This window comes from Seriola lalandi, unplaced genomic scaffold (genome assembly GCF_002814215.2).
Source record: "Seriola lalandi dorsalis isolate HSWRI2012SDOR001 ecotype SW California unplaced genomic scaffold, Sedor1 jcf7180002054656, whole genome shotgun sequence".
NCBI lineage: Eukaryota > Metazoa > Chordata > Actinopteri > Carangiformes > Carangidae > Seriola > Seriola lalandi.
Genome location: NW_019525209.1, coordinates 221,248 through 222,377, shown reverse-complemented (window position 1 = coordinate 222,377; position 1,130 = coordinate 221,248). Strand labels below are relative to the sequence as shown.

General features: G+C 40.6%; 1 protein-coding gene across 1 annotated transcript in view; it reads right to left on the bottom strand.

The window, feature by feature from the left end:
• Positions 1-1,130, bottom strand: part of LOC111665623 (cell adhesion molecule CEACAM5-like) — a gene marked incomplete at its 3' end in the record, with an annotated part of 16,788 nt that overhangs the window by 13,666 nt on the left and 1,992 nt on the right. The window lies entirely within an intron of this gene.

Below are 1,130 nucleotides of genomic sequence, written 5' to 3'. Positions count from 1 at the left end.
TTTGTCATCAGAGCATTTTCGGGCCCATTGGTCCCATGGAGTGACGCATGACAAAACCTGTCCAGGTCTATGGTTTCTGATCCGAACATCTGCAGCGTGCCTCAGGAGAAATTCCAAGTCACCAGTCAAAGATTGCTTTTTTTAACCTTTTATATGTTGCAGCCTTACGCTAAAATCAAAAACTGTTTTTCTTTTTACCTCATCTACACTCTATACCCCATAATGACAAAATATAGACATAACTGTGACCATCAGATTACTGGTCAGCTCTTTCACGATTGCTCAGTCTGGCAGGCAGCTCTAGAAGAGTCATGGTTGTTCCAAACTTCTTCAGTTTAAGAATGATGGAGGCCACTGTGCTCTTGGGAACCGTCAATGCAGCTTTCACCAGATCTGTGCCTCAACACAATCCTGTCTGAACTCTGCAGGCAGCTGCTTCCCCCTCATGTCTTGGTTTTTGCTCTGATATACATTTTCAGCTGTGAGATCTTATATAGACACCTGTGTGCCTTTCCAAATCAGGTCCAATCAATTGAATTTACCAAAGGTGGACTCCGATCAAGTTATAAAAACATCTCAAAGATGATCAAAAGAAATAGGAGGCACCTGAGCTGAATTTCAAGAGTCAGAGCAAAGTGACTTTTTTATTTTATGTCGATGTGATTTAATAAGTTTGCAGAAATTTCTAATATTCAGTTTTCACTTGGTCATTATGGGGTAATGATTGTAGATTGACCAGGGATTTTTTTATGTTAGCATAAGGCTGCAACATAAAAATCTGAAAAAAAATGAAGGGATCTGAACACTTTGTGAATGCCCTTTAAGTAGAAGACTGAAGTAAACTCACACACTGAAGCAGAAGGGAAATCCTCATGTCCTTGAGGAGCACAGGTAACGCTGTCCACAGACTGAAAACAGCCTTTAAAAGAAGGTGTTTCTGCCCAAGTATTCTGTCCATTCTTGTACCAGTTGTAGGAAGAATGATCAGGTAGACGACAACTGCTGTGACACTTCAGCTCTGCCCATTCCTGATACTGTAAGATGATGACTTGATCACCTGCAGCTGTAGACCTGGTTTTCCAAAGAAGAAAAGGAAATGTAATTTCTATTCAGCATGTAAACATGGATGT